Here is a 14433-nt window from a genome sequence, read left to right as displayed (position 1 = left end):
ATTTTTCTTGTGCAGCAGGATAATTGTGGAAATGTATATAGAAAAATAACACATGGATTGGATATTGGATAACATATATTGGATTTCTTGCCATCTAGAGGATGGGGGGAGGGGAAGAGAGGGAAAAATGTGGAACACAAGGTTTTGCAAAGGCGAATGTTGAAAAATATCTATGCATATGTTTTGAAAATAAAAGCTTTAATAAAGAAAAAAAGAAACATGCTAAAAGAAACACAATGAGGTTCACAGGGCCACAAAGCTAGGGACTTTCACAGGCAAGATTCTAATTTTGATTTCTCTTCATACCAATTCTCCTACTATCAATACCACAATGTCTCTCAATCATCCATAGCTAAGAAAGAAAAACACAGACAACCCAAATCTCTGTTCATGTGTTAGAATGACATACAAGACCCAAACTTTCCATTTGTCACCATGGTGTCAAATCCTCCAGAGTGGCTGCATTTGAGTGGCCTGACAGCTACCTTTTGTGGAAATGAGATCATTGTTTTCAAGCTTTATAGAACTTTTGTTTGGGAATATAATTTCAACAGCAAATTATACTTAGGGCCTGTCAGCCGGGATCATGGTCCTTGAAGTTGTTAATTGTTTTACATGGTGGGTAGAGATTTTGAATGAAATGTTCCTCACACAAGAGTCCTTCAAATGCTGAAGGTTTATTTTTCAAATTTTAGAATTTCAACATACAAAAAACCCTCTTCTCTATGTTTCATATTTTGTACATCCTGAAAGAGCAAGGGTTTTTATGTGTGGTTAAAACAGTCATATTGGAATCTTTTATCTCATCCTTTTATGTTTACACTTCTGAGAATCATGTTGACTGGAGCAATGACTCTAACTTCACTATATTTGAGTTTATAAGTCTATAAACTGGGAATAAAATGCAGAGAATGGATATTATCTAGCTAATTATTCAGTGATTAGAAACAAGTTATAGATTTGCCAATAAAAGGAATCAATAGAGGGGTGTTTTACATATACACACACGCATTTTTAGGTGACAAAGCCTGGATTTATTATTCCATTGGGGTTCTTGAATGAAGAAATTTCGCCTGTTAATTCAGTATGCATCACAAAATAGAGGCAAGGTACTATAGGGATAATATTGGCCTCAGGAAGTCTGGGTTCAAATCTCACTTTTTCCACTTGCTAGCTGTGACACCAGAAAATGCATTTAACTTCTAGGAGTCTTAAGTGATTTACTAGGACTTATGTATTAAATCAAAACAGGATTATACTATGTTCTCTTGGAAAGAATCCCCAGATTAAGTTCCCTATATTAACAAAACTACAGATTATCAGAACATATATTATAGGAAAAATGAATCTTTATCTGCAATTTGTGCAGGTTTTAAGGTTCAAGAAGGTTTTTATGGTTCTTTATAATTTAAAGAACTCTGAGCTATCCTCTCAGCTCTAGTTTAGGCATTTTTAACCTTTCTTGTGTTAGAGACTCACTTGGCAGTCTGGTGAAGTTATTGACTCTTTCCCAGAAAAATGTAGTAAAATGTATAAAATAAAATACATAGGATTATAATGGAAACTAATTATATTGAAACTGAATCATCAAAATATTTTTTTAAAAACAGAGTTCATAGACTTCAGATCTTTATAGAAGATGACAAGATGATATATTTTATCTCCTGCTTTTCCTCATCTTAAATAACAATAGAAGAGACTGGTTATGTTCAGATAGAAAGGAAGGACTCCATCTCCTTTTCCTATTTCCTTTTGTTACTCTCTCTCTAATTTCTTACAATCCTTTCTCCTTTTTTCCTCTTCCCATTCTTTATTCTATTTCTTTTCCCTTTTTATCACTTCTCCTTATTCTCTTCCTCATATCTGCATAGACAGGGCATTTACCACGATAAAGCTCTGTCTTTGTATAAAAAGGGCAATGATTAACCAAAAGAACACACTCTCAGATAAAGGACTATAAGTAATGCTCTATAGCAAAGACACAAAATATCCATTTATGAGAGGACACAGACTTGACAGTGGAATCTGAAGACATGGAGATGAAATTGGTTCATATCCCTTGATTAAAAAGGTACTTGCTTAGCTCTGAATGTTATTTGAATTTAAAGGAGATTCATCAGTGTAAATCTATTTGAGCTTTGAAAAACTCATCTCGAATTTCAACATCATTAATTATGTTTAGATGGAGCAACGCTGTAAAACAGAATCACAGAATTTCATAGTAGCAAGGTACCTAAATGACCATCTAATTTAACCTCCACACTAAGGGAATCCTCATTTTCACACAGCTTACAAATGGTTGGCCAGCCAATACTTGAAACATTATGAAGGGATTATTTTTATTTCTCATGATGTGATGCAATGTGTATATAGCCTAAGAGCAAACAAACAGATTCTCTCCTTCCTTGTGATACTTATTCTCAAGCCATGAGATAGGAATACTTGAGCATGCCTGTCATTCTTTTGTAGCAATAAGAGTATAAAAGGGTTAGTCAAAGTATCCTTTTAGAGCTCGTTGTAAATCCTAACAGGATCGAGTAAAGAAGACTATCCATAATTAATATGCTCTACAAGATTTCTTTTAAATAAAAGGTCAGGTCTAATGTCTTATCATGGCATGAAAGTGACCTTAGATTGCTATGTCAATGGAACACAAGTTCTGGTAGGGTCTTCAAGCAGAAATATTTCAAGATTGTCTGAAGACAATCCTTAAACTTAAAAAAATTCTACCTGAGGGGTTCATCACCAGGAGATTCTCAACTCAAGCGATGAATTCTTGGCCGTGGAGATCCGTGAAGAAATATCTGGGAACTTCAGGTACTGTCTTTTTTTGGGAAACCAAATTGTCCATGGTCCTGACACCAAGTTCTCTAATGAAGGGTACCTGCCATGGTTCTGAATTCAATACCACTGATAAATAAACTCCACAGTAGACTCTATCTAGCTACTTTCTATGATTTTTCTTTAGTTCTAATATCTGGGTAAATAAAATACTAATGTGATCCAAAGTAATATAATTACATTAACATTAACAGAGTTCCTTGAAAATGAAAAAATGGCTTCCCCCCCAATTACATTGCACAATATAAGTTTATGTTTAGCCATGGCTACATCCATTATTGGCTGGTATTTCCCTGGTTGAAAGATTTGGGTTTGGAACTCTGAACATCTACTATATAAATAATTGTTGATGCAATCTCATTAGCTAGGGCCTCTTCCTTCAGGGATGAGAAAGTAGCTCAAATGATGATAAATCCATTAAATGTGATCCCTGACACCAAAAGAACAACACTTAGCTCCTGTATTTATCTTTATTTGGACTATTTGTGATTTTTCACATCCCTGGGTTTGCCTTATCTTGAGTTGACTTATTTCTAAATGACTTTGAATACCTCGGTATTAGCCCCATGGCAACTCACTACCATATTACAGAGTTCTGGTCAGGATGAGTTTCTGGGAATGATAATGTACACTGCATTATTAATCTGAATTAAAGTCACTATCAAGACCTAGGACATGGTAAAATGGTTAAGACACATATGGTCTCCATATCCTTCATTTTGTATAATTTTGATGCACTATCAAAAAACATGATGATTAAGACCAGACTAGCAGAACTGGCTCTCTTTGAGGCACTATATTCCTTTAAACATGATAGATCCAGGCAAGATAATGACAGCTTGTAACCTGTACATTACTAATTGGAACATATGTGTGAATTAGTGTGAAATGACATATCATCACATCAAATAAAGTTTTTCTGTTACTTAGAGGTGAATCAAGGCTTAGCCACATTGATAAATGCATACAGAAATTACAGTTGTCACTGTGGTGATGAAATCTACAGCAATTCAGATTATAAGACGAGACACATGGCAGCACCTTTCAAACCCCATAAACTTTAAGCCTGCAACCTGATAACTATTTGCCAAAAGACACAAAAAAGCCATGAGCTACAATGGTCCCAGATATGTTTGTCTGATTTAATAATGCACAATCACAAGTGGTGATGAGTCTGGAATTTCACATCACCCATAACACATCATCATTCCTAAGCAAGAAACTTTCAATGGCATTCCCTATTCAGTTGGAATTCAGAGAGGATAGTGTAGAAGCTACTGCACATTATTATAATAATTCTTTGTCAAAATATGAGGCTTTTCCTAGGATTTGATTAATGTAATTATTATTCTGTTCTTCTGTTTGATCCTACACCATTCGTTCTCTCTGCCTGAAGCAGAAAAAAAGGAATGACCCAGAAGTGAATAAAAAATCAGCCAGACAGCCATTCATTTTGATAAAGAACCCTAAAATGGCCAGACCTCATCTTCAGGTTTTATTTCCTTAAATTTACATCATTTTCCATTGTCCCCAGAATCGTAGCTGGAATGACATCATTTATACACCTCTGAATCTTGTAAGGTCTAGGTATACAATGGAATAAGTTATGAATGAAAAGGACTCATCATAGAGTTTCAGGCCCAGATGTAAAGCCTTTATTTTCTTTTGTGCCACAAGCAAATTTAATTTGCGTGACTATTTTTCACCATCTGAATTCATCATCATCTCTTGTTTGTTTCATTGCAGGAACAATTCTGGGCTATTTTCCTACTTAAATATGAAGCCTGGGGGTGTGTTAGATCGGTAAGACTTGATGCTAAGCCTCACTGAGTTGTCACAAAAATACGATCCTTTGCAGTCATTAGATTCAAAATATAACCACAGCTTAATTTATTTTTGAGCTGAGATGGTATAATTTATGCTATAAGACTGTACTTGAATTTATTTTTCTATAATATATGCTTTATTCAAACACTCAGCATCTCATTAGTGTGTTTACCTTGTCAAAAGGGTTAACCTTTAAGATTATTTTCTGAGATGAAAAAAAAGAGAGCACAAACTCATCCTAGCCAGCTTTAAATCTTGATTCTCCATTCCTCACCCACATCCATTCAGTGCTAGGATAATCAGGAATATTAGCCAACCTTGAACTGATCAGATTACCTTAGAAAAAGTAGACCCCACTGGTTTCCAACATGGAGATTTCAACTGGATCTCGTCAGGAGATTTCCCCTTCTAACTATATGCATCTGTAATTTTCATATTCTGAAAGGAAGCTTATTCGGAAACTCCATAAATTGATGTTTGGAGCCTTATTTGGGCTTTTATTCTTGTTCTTTCACTACAATTCCAAAGATGCTGTCAGGTTAAGAAAGAAAGGGAAAAAAAGAAACTCAGAGGAAAATGCTCAGCTGTTCATTATTGTCCTAAAATTCACTGTTCAGTGGTTGGACGTGAAAATCACAGTCAAAATAAGTGGAGAGTAAGATTCGAGATTCCTCCAGTAAACTTTATTTTATGAATCCTTTTTTCCCTCCCCTGTTCTTCAAACTCCTCTTCTCCCCTGCAAAGTTGTTTACCCATCTTCCTCTGACTGAGTTGTTCACATGCTCTGTGGACATTATGGCAATTTCCATTAGCAGCAGGAAACAAGTTTTCTTCCAGTTAAATACTTTTAAAGCTCTTTTTGTAAAAGTCCTCACACTGTAATCCTCACTTTGGCTCACATTGAGCAGAAGGCCAGATGTCAGGTACACTCATACATATATGCACTCAAGCTTATTGTGAATATCAGATGAGACTGAGACTCACTGCTGCTATAGATTAAAGGGATGGAAAGAGAGTTCTGAGCAGTGAATTTAGTCTTCAGCCTCACTAGATCAGCTCTGTGGGTCTCTGATTCTTGAATCAAGCTTACTTCCACATTCAAGTCATGGGGAGGTAAATAAGAAGTAATCTTTTCTCCCACTCCTGTCTGTACTTTGGAAAATGTCAGGGCTGCAGCCCAACAAAGATCGAGATTCTTTCTTGGTCTCCATTCAGAAGTGCATCTTTCTGGAGGGAAATAGAGGGTCCCTCAATATTATCTCTGGTCATATCCGGCTGGAGCACTTTGTCCTTGAATGGTGTTTTCTGACTTGAGCCCGCTCACGAGAAATTCCCCATTTGTCTATATCTACTACAGATTCCACACAAGAAGCACTTGGTAATTTGCTTCCACGATGAAAAATAAAAGCTGTCTGCCCTTCTTGGCAGAGGAAATGCGTGTGCCACAGTTGGTTGTGAGCTGATCTGTTCGTGTTTAAAATGTAAGTTCTTCGGAATTAAGAAGAGCTGGTGTTTTTAGATCTTCTATCAGTCACTGATTCTTCAGGGAGTCTTCTTGGTAACTAGCTGTTCCTCGTGGATGATTTGGATTGGAGGAAAGCTTTCTCAATTTAAAGATGAAAACACTTAATAGGGAAGCCAATCACTTCCTCAGTGTAATGCACACATATGGATCCACAGCGACATTAATAAATATTTCCTTATATTATAAGAAATCTTATGTTCCTCCATGGGGAGAAGAGGCTTTTTGGATTGTAATACACTGAATTGACCTGTGAGAAAGAGCCTTACAGCTAGTTAAGCAACTGGGTTTTTATTTTTCCTCCTAATCTTTTTCACAGTGTTTGTAGGAGTGTTTCTTAATATAATAATCTCATGGGTAAGGAGGTCTGTGTTTACGAGATCTTTTAATGAGACCTAAGGCTGTTCAAATTTTAACTATTCCAATGGGAAAAAAACCCTCTCATATGATACTTATTACTTACTTCAAAGGGTTACACATTGAATGATAGGCTTTGAAGATGGGCTCTGAGACTTTATTTTTGCCAGTTACTATTTGATAATCACTTTAGAAAATTTTCTTTTTCTGTTGCTTGAAAACATATTATCACTTATGCCTCCAGGGTGATCAGGAGGCCAGGGTGAATTTACAAGAGTTTTTTTTCCCTCTCCTGGGGATAAACATTTTTGACAAAATTAGCTCATGATGAAATCCCAAACAGCTCAGTTTGGAAGTTGTGATTATCCTGGCAAAATAATTTTTTCTGTGCACCAATAACTTTAGCTCTTTCATGGATGGGGGAAGAAGTCTTCTTAATATAATCTTGGGGATTGAACATTTATTTTTTCATGTTAAATAGGACCCAGAGGCTTCTGTATTCCTTCTATTATATGTAATATCTCCTTCAATAGCCTGAAAGTTTAGTTTTATCTTTGGTTCACTAATGCCTGGTTCATAGTTAGTATATATTGAATAAATCCTAAATACTTAATAAATGCTTATTGATTATTCCAGAAGGACAAACTATGAAAAAGAATATTGACTCTTCTTTGTGGTGATACTAAAACACATAGGCTCAGGGTGAGACTTTCCCTTCTCTATGATAAGATGCCAGGATCTTGAGGCTACTGATGAGGAGAACATTCCAAGAAACGGGCTTGTGAGATAGGTAGTTGATACAATGGTTAGAATGTTAGATTTGGAGTCAGTAAGATAAGTCTAAATCTCATCTTAGGAAAATTAGTTAATTTCTAGTGACCTCAGTTTCCTCATCTGTAAAATGATGTTAAATGATAACATGATGTTAAATGATGTAAAATGATAACAGTAGCCCTGACCTTTCAGGGATGCTGTGAGGCTAAAATGAGAATATATGTAAAACTCTTTGCAGATTTTAAAACTCAATATAAATGCTCTCTCTCTTCAAGAATGGACCACCTTCTTTCTTGATGGGAGGAACTGGAACTGCCCTTCTGAAACTTCCTCCCATTGCTTTTTCTTCCCTCTAGACCAAGCAGAACAATTCTAGTCTCTCTTCCTATGATAACCTGTCAGATACTTGATGATAGCTAGTATATCCCCCTAATTATTTTCTTTCTCAGAATAAATGTTTGTAGTTTTGTTAACAGATTCTGGAATGATTTACTTTTGGGTTCTTGCATCATCCAGGTCTTTCTTCTGCATATCCTCCGACTTGTCAATATCATTCATAAAATATGACTCCCAGACCCTGATTGGAGCTGGACATGACAGTGTCTTGTGAGATGGTCACCTCCTCCTAAATCCTGGATGCTCTGCCTTTCTTATGGTATAAGATATCCAAATTACATAAGATTCCTTGGTTGTCATCTCTAATCACCCTGTTGTTCTGGGACCTTTCTCCTCCTCCTACTGGACTTTAATATTTATGCCTCTGGGGCCCTGGGTTCTGAAAAATGAGCTTTTACTTCATCTTGTCTGGAATCAGGCCAATACCCCCTTCCTGGCCATCTCCAAGCTATGTCACTACATCTTCCTCTCTTGGTCCCCAATCTAATTATCTCCCTTGTGTGTGGTGTTTTCTCTGTTAAAATGTAAGCTCCTTGAGGTCAGGAATTGTCTTGATTGCTTATATTTTTTTTTCCTTAGCATTTACCATGTTGGATAGTATATAAGAAGTGTTTAATAAATGCATTTTCATTCATTCATACATTCATTTTTATCAGACTTATAATTATATTGAGATTACACTTCCTTAAAACATTAATTAATATATTCTTTCCCACCAAACTGTGGTCTAGCCATGCTGCTCCCACCTTGTACTTGTGAAGAGCACTATCTCCTGAAACTAATAATAAGACATTTATTCCATTAAATTTTATCTTATTTATTTCAGATCAGTTCTAACCCATTGAAATTGCTGCAGCAGATAGAATATTAAGCTTGGAATCAAGAAGATCTGAGTTTAAATTCTGCCTTAGATAGTAGCTTGGTGGCTTTGGGCAAGTCATGTAACTCCCCCTTAACCTCAATTCACTCATCTACAAAACTGTAATTGCATTTATGTCATAGGGTTGTTTGGAACATCAAATAAGATAACACTATTATAATGGGGCTTTGTGTATATCCAGATTGCCTAAATTGGAGATACATACAGAAATCTGTATCTGGGAATAGGCATCCATAATTCTCCACAACATAGGTGGGAGTAGTTTCTTTCTACTACATAGAAAATGGAGACCTGAAAAATACTAGATTGGGAGAGACTTCTGTCCCTTCTGTCTTCATCCCTTTTCATCATCCCCTTCCCATCTCCTCCTGGCCCTCTGCCTGAGATTGAGAGTTGATAGGACCTCAGAAACTATGCTCTGGACCAATGTACTCATTTTCCATATGAGGGAATACGGGGTCCAGGAAGAGAAAAGGTTTGAAGAAAGACACAAGCCAATTAAGTAGTAACATCAAGATTCAAATCCAGATCTACTGACTATGAATTCAATAGCAAATAATAGCTTAACAAAATGGAATGAGTTAAATATGTAAGAAATAGGAAAGGTAAAAAGATAGGTAGGTGAACAAGAGGCATTGAACGGTGGCTTTGGCCTCTTGAAGAATTGGGGTCTGAAATTGCTACTGACTCTTCTTGACTATGTGATCATGGGCTTGTCACTTTATTTTTCTGGTTCTTATTTTTCTCCTCTGTAAAATATTGATAATACCACTTGCATTATAAACCTCAAAGAGCTGGCATGAAGATCAAATGAAATAATAGCAGAAAAAACACTTTTCGTATCTTAAAAGTACTTTACAAATCTCCGCTTTTTTTCTTTGTTGTGGAATCCTTATTGTGACTACATAGGAATAGTCTGAGAATGGTTGAGGAAAGAGATGAACAGTTTTGAACAATGAAAGGATTTAGAATTTTGCCGTAAAGGTGAATGTTCCAGATGGGGATCAGGAACGACATGGATGACAAATCAGAGGACTATTGATTTAGAGTTAGCAAGGACCTTGAAGATGCTCTGGGACAATTTTTTCATTTTACAGTTGAAGGAACTGGTTACGAATCTAATTATATAGAACCTGAAATGCCCCCCTTTCACATTTTTAAAGCAAAGGTGCCAACATCAAGAAACTGAATGAACTGCAGTTAAATAATTACATTGTGTAGACTTACTTTTCTCTTGGATCAAATGGTCTTCATGAAACCAAGGGAGCAATGTTATTCAGAGGCTTGTTAATTAAACAATTGGAACAGTTTTTAGTGGTAGGGGAAAGAATAATCAGACTCCAGATTTCTGCTCTGAAACCAATCCCAGAGCCAGGAGTTTCTTCTGTGAGTTCCATGTTTGGAGTGCTATGTCTGCCTTCTTCATGAATCTTTATTGTTTAGTCATTTCAGTCATGTCTGACTCTTTATGACATCATTTGGGATTTTCATGGCAAAGTTATTGGAATGGTTTGCCCTTTCCTTTTCCAGCTCATTTTACAGATGAGGAAACTGAAGCAAATAGGATTAAGGGACTTGCCCAGGAGGATACAGTTATTAAGTGTCCGAGTCCAGATTTGAACTCAAGAAGATGAATTTTTCTGTCTCTAAGCCTGGCATTCTAACCACTGTGCCACCCAGCTGCCCACCCCTAATTGTTATTGTGAAGTTGATTGCTTGGACCTCTGTCAAATCTATAATTGATACTCTGTGACTTCAACCCATTGCTCCTAATCTTTCTCTCTGGGGGAGCAGAACAACTCCAACACTTCTTCCACATGATTGCAATTTGGAAACTTGGAAACAGAAATCCTATCCTCCCTGAGTCTTCTCTTCTCTAGGATAAACAATTCCAGTTACTTCATGTGATCCTTCTCTGGCCAACCCTTTAGATTTACCATTTTGGCTGCTCTCATTTGGATTCAATGCTCATAATTGTACTTGTGAAAACATGGGGGAAATAATAATGATAATGATATTGATAAGAGCTGACCAGGCAATAGCATTTTAAGGATTGCAAAGAGCTTTGTGAACATCAATCCATTAGATCATCATCAAAACACTATCAGGTAGCTGCTGCTGGGGTGATTATCTCCATTTTACAGATAAAGAAACAGAACTTAAAATAATCCTCCAGAAATGATCTGATCAGGATAGAGGAAATTGAAATGATCAGTTCCTCTGTTCAGGACATGGTGTCTCTCTTAATGAAGTCTAGAAAAAAGTGCCATAAGATAGGCCAATAGATCTAAAGAGATGAAAGCAGAGAAGAGCCCTAATTAATGTCAAAAGTTAGAACTCAAATCAGAATCCTAAAACCAAAGAAAAAGCCTGGATGTTTCTTCCCCAGCAAAAGGCATTATGAGGAATCTTTGCTAACTTTAACTGTATTTCTTCTCCTTCATCTCTCCCATTTCTATCCTTTCTTTAGCTCTGAAAAATATGAGGGGAAAAATGAATTCTTTGGGGGAAAAGCAAAAGCAAATCAAACATGGACTTGACAGTGGAAATCCCTGAGCTTGGGGCTATTTTCAAGCACCATCTAAGGGAGAAGGGGTAACCAGCTTCTTTCCTTTTTAGCTGCTGGGGACTGGGGACTAGCTGGTGCATGCAGCTGGGGGATTCCATTTGAGTCTGTGCTTTAAGAAAGACAGACCTTAAGGAGATCTTTCAGGCCTTGCCACAAAGACTTGCTGCAGTAGGATTAGAAGAAAATGCCCTGGTCCCTCTTTTACCCCCCAAGTCCTCCTTCCAACCTTATCTCTTTCCCTCAGGCTTTTGGCTCAAGTTCATGGAGGTTAGACAAGCTTTGCAGCTCAATTCTGCAGGGAAGCAGAGTTGGGGATTGGGGAGGAGGGGATGAGGGAAATGAAAAGACTTGCCTTTTAGGGAAGGGGGAATGCAGCAATTGCATTCTGCTGGCTGGTCTATGGGGGAAATATTTTGACTTTAATAATAGCAATTCACCTTTATATAAGGTTTCAAGGTTTACAAAGTCATTTATTCATAAAAGTCCTGGAAAGAAGGCAGTACAAATGTTATTCCCATTTGACAGAGGAGAATATTGAGGCAAAAAAGGGGAAATAATTTGTCCATGTCACATAACCACTAAGCCTCAAGAATGGCACTTGAAACTAGATCTTTAGTGAAATCAGCTCCAGAACTCTTCACCATACCTTAACTTCCAAATGGTTACCTCCATAGGATCATAGACTTTGGAGACAATCTTTCTCATTTGAGAGAGAAATATAAGAGAGGTCAAGAGAGAACATGAGCTCATAGAGCAAAATATCAAGGGATAGAAAGGGATTGAAGAGAGCATCTAGTCCACTTTCCTCATTGGAAATTCTAGCTTAGAGATGTCATGAATCAATTGATATGCATTTTCAAACATACAATTAATTATTAAGCACTTACTTTGTCAGGCTCTGTGCTAATTACTGGATATACAAATAAAGGTATGGTCCTTACATAAGTGGTAAGAGGCAGAGCTGGGATTGGCATCCCAGTTGTCCAGGCCCAAATCCATCACTTTATTTATCATACCTCCACATATATTGTATTGATATTATATTACATAGGCTAGTCTCCTGCCATTTCCTCTATTTCCAGAAGTTGACTCAATGACTCTGGATTACTAATCTAAGTTTTTATCAGAACTTCTTGGAATTAGTTGTATGACATTCAAGGCCCTTCATGATTTGGCTCTATTTTATCTTCTTAGCTTTATTTCATATTACTCCCATCTATGTACTGTAGGCTCCACCCACTGCAAACAATTTTTCCCTTGACTGCTGCCTTGCACTGTCCTATCTTAATGTTTTTGTTTAGGCTGTTCTCTTTGCTTAGGATATCTTTTCATTTACCAACTATGAGGTTCATAAGGGCAGAGAGAAACTTTGAATCCACTTCAGCACCTAGAACAGTTCTCTGAAAACAGCAGGCTGTTTTTATTCTCTTAAAACACAAAATGTCACAGTGAAAGGGAGTAAATGTAAGCTTTTTGTGGGCAGATAAAGGTTTATTTTTATCTTTATTTTGCCAATACTTAATAAATGCTTAGTGCATTAGAAGACAGAGCAGAAATAGAATACTGGCTTTAGAATCAAGGGACCTTGTTTCAAAGGTTGACTCTATCACTTGCCACCTATAGGGGCATTTAGGTGGTGCTGAACAGAATGTTGAACCTAGAATCAGGAATGCTCATTATCCTGAGTTCTATACCAGCCTCAGATACTTATTAGCTGTGTGACCCTGAACAAGTCACTTAAAACCATTTGTCTCATTTCCTCATCTGTAATATAACCAGGAGAAGGCAATGGTAAACCACTCCAATATCTTTGCTAAGAAAACCCTAAATGGCATCACGAAAACTCAGGCATAACAGAAAAACAATTGAACAACATTTATTACCTATGTGACTTTTGATGTGATCCAGATTCTCTGGACCTCAGTTTCCCCACTGCAAAATTGAGATAATAACAGTACTTACTAAAATAGCACTTATTAAAATGAAGCTCAAATGAGATAATAAGTACAAAGCATATCATAAGGTTTAAAGAGCTAGATAGAAACGAATTGTTAATATTATTATCCCTTTGATGAGGTCAAATTAGATATTCTGTAAGTACTGTTCCAGTTATAGATCATGGATTGTATGAACATATGTCACTTTCTCTCTCTGAGACTCAGTTTCTTCATCTGTAAAAATGAATGGGTAGTACTAGACATTTGTAAAGTCCCTTCTAGATTTAAATGTACGACCCTAAGTAACTATCACTCAAATATTTTCAAAATATTAAAGTTTATGGGCCATTTTCCTCACAACAGCACTCATTTTTTTTAAATAAGAAAGGTGCTCTGTAAATCTTAAAGAATTACAGAAATGGAGGCAATAGTTATGGTTATGATTGCCCCTGAAGGAAAAGCTGTTGAAGGAACAAATTTCATAAGGAAAACAGATCAGACAAACATTTTTTTTAATTAAGGCTCAGAGGTCAAGTCATTCAGTCTGTCAGATGGAAAGAGCCCTAACTCTTGAATCAGTTCAAATCCTCTTTCTGATATTTACTTCTTCTATGATCTTGGGAGTAATTTTTTGACCTATATGGTCCTTAGTTTTCTAATCTATAAAATTAAGAGTTAGAGTCCGCCTTGTGTGGTATATATTCTTTTTAAATCTCCACTTGGAGTTCCTCTTTTCCTTTAAAATGCAATTCAGACACTTTTTTTGCATGCAACTTTTCTCTGTCCTCCAATTGCTAGTCCCTTCCCTTCCAACTACCTCATATTTAACTACTTTGCATTTATTTACATTGTGGCTTTGGTGGGTACACACACACACACACACACACACACACACACACACACACGCGTTTACTCTCTTCCTCATTAGAATATAAACTCATAGGAATAGAGATAATTTTATTCTTGGTACTTGCACTGCTAGCCTCTAGCACAGTACCTGACATATAGTAAGCATTTAATAAATGTTTGTTGATTGATTGACTCTATTGATCTTGAAATAACTATAACTTTCCCCCATAAGAACTTATGTCTGAGAGGATGGAAGCTTAAATCTGTGGCATTTTTCCCCCTCTATCTACTGGCATGCTAGTAAATATTTAATGATTGGCTTTCTAAAAAAAAGAATACACTTTAAGTTTAGCCTGCATTCTTATCATTTTCTCTATTATTTGCAAAAATCTAGACAGTAAACTAAAGGAAAAAAATCAAGGTATAATTTGTAACATTTGTTTATTTCTGGGGCTCATACTGAACATTTAATAATTGACTG

At 36.5% G+C, this 14433-nt stretch overlaps 1 protein-coding gene across 2 annotated transcripts in view; it reads right to left on the bottom strand.

The window, feature by feature from the left end:
• Positions 1–14433, bottom strand: part of KCNMB2 (potassium calcium-activated channel subfamily M regulatory beta subunit 2) — a 296461-nt gene that overhangs the window by 133974 nt on the left and 148054 nt on the right. The window contains exon 1 of one of the 2 annotated variants that reach the window (XM_051983196.1): positions 9825–9982. The exons of the other annotated variant lie outside the window; for it this stretch is intronic. The gene's annotated coding sequence lies outside the window, so the exon portion shown is untranslated. Of the gene's footprint in view, positions 1–9824; positions 9983–14433 lie in introns of those variants that run through there. 2 annotated transcript variants of the gene reach the window in all.

This window comes from Antechinus flavipes, chromosome 3 (assembly GCF_016432865.1).
Source record: "Antechinus flavipes isolate AdamAnt ecotype Samford, QLD, Australia chromosome 3, AdamAnt_v2, whole genome shotgun sequence".
Classification (NCBI taxonomy): domain Eukaryota; kingdom Metazoa; phylum Chordata; class Mammalia; order Dasyuromorphia; family Dasyuridae; genus Antechinus; species Antechinus flavipes.
The sequence above is the reverse complement of the archived record's forward strand: the minus strand, read 5'-3'. Positions and strand labels throughout refer to the sequence as shown.